Source organism: Trachemys scripta, chromosome 1 (assembly GCF_013100865.1).
Source record: "Trachemys scripta elegans isolate TJP31775 chromosome 1, CAS_Tse_1.0, whole genome shotgun sequence".
Classification (NCBI taxonomy): domain Eukaryota; kingdom Metazoa; phylum Chordata; order Testudines; family Emydidae; genus Trachemys; species Trachemys scripta.
Window position 1 is genome coordinate 211,141,036 of NC_048298.1, and position 1,397 is coordinate 211,142,432.

Below are 1,397 nucleotides of genomic sequence, written 5' to 3' on the forward strand. Positions count from 1 at the left end.
GTATGGATCTGCACATAATGACGAGACTGCCCAGAAGGGACATAATAGTGACCCAACCCCACCAAAGCTCACCTTTTGACATACTTTCCTCATTTTACAGTACCACTGTAGGTGTAGGGAATACGCCGCAGTAAAAAAAATAGAATAGCTAGAATGTTTTTCTTGTAGAACCTATCTTTGGAGAGTTATATGTGAGCAGACATGCAGGTATTCCTGGTATGCGCTATAAAAAAGAGTCAGGAATGTATTCCATTATTTGGGCAATGGACCACATGGGCCAAGTGTGGAAATCCCAGGGATAGATTTGGTTCCTCGGCTGAAATTCTAGACAATCATCATGTCTTAAAGAATTTGTACCAAAACTATTCAGTATACTTATGCAGCATTAGCACTTAATGCCAAAGTGAATTTTTATCTTGGAGCTTTTACTATGAAACCGCTGGTCTTTATGGAAGCACAAACAACCGCTAAGCTAGAGAAGGAGACAGATTTTTGCTATGAGCAGACTTCAATATCAGATTATGTGACATAGTCTACCCTTAAACCCACTCTGTTTTATCATCTCAAAGCCTGCAAAACGTATTTGGCACAGAGCAGTGCAAACATTATTCCACTAAGAATTAAAGCTTACCTGGAATCCTTTCCTAGGAAAAAACACTTCTTTTCCCAGTGCTCTCTGTGACTAATTTTAAAGTTAATACCTTCATCCAAATTACAGCATACATAAATCCAAGCACAAAGGGAAATCTATTTGTCCTGCAAAGAGCCTGTGTGGGCGCTCTGCCAGGTGAAATGCACTGTGCAGTTGAAATCCACCAGGGTTAGGACATGGGGTTAAAGGGCAGCTCCCCACCCTAGCCCAAGGCTGTTACTGTGGTTGAATGAGCTGAAGTAGTGGCCATAGCACCTTCATGCTGCTTGTACCAGACTGTTAGAATCACTGGACCTGCATAATCATAGATCCTGTCCATCCTCCCCTGCTCTGCCCCTTGTTGTAATAACTGAGGCCTAGCAGGCCCACTTTAATTAGGGTTACCATTCGTCCGGATTTACCCGGACATGTCCTCCTTTTGTGTGCTAAAAATAGCGTCGGGGGGAATTTGTAAAGCACTCACAATGTCCGGGATTTCCCCCTCCCCCGGCAGAGCGAGCGGCTGGGAGGGCTGCAGGAAAGTCCCGGGCTGGACTCCGAAGCAGCTTCCTCCTCCCACCCCGCCCCCCTGCATTCTGAGCCGGCCGGCAGCTCCTCCTCCTGCAGCCCGCTCCGGCAGCCCTGTGCAGGGCCAGGGACCGGGTTTTGTGTTGTGCAGGGGAGCTCAGCCATGTGTCCGGCTGGCACAGAGCCCAACACCCTGTTCTGAGCAGCAGGGTAAGGGGGGGCAGGAGAAGGGACAGGG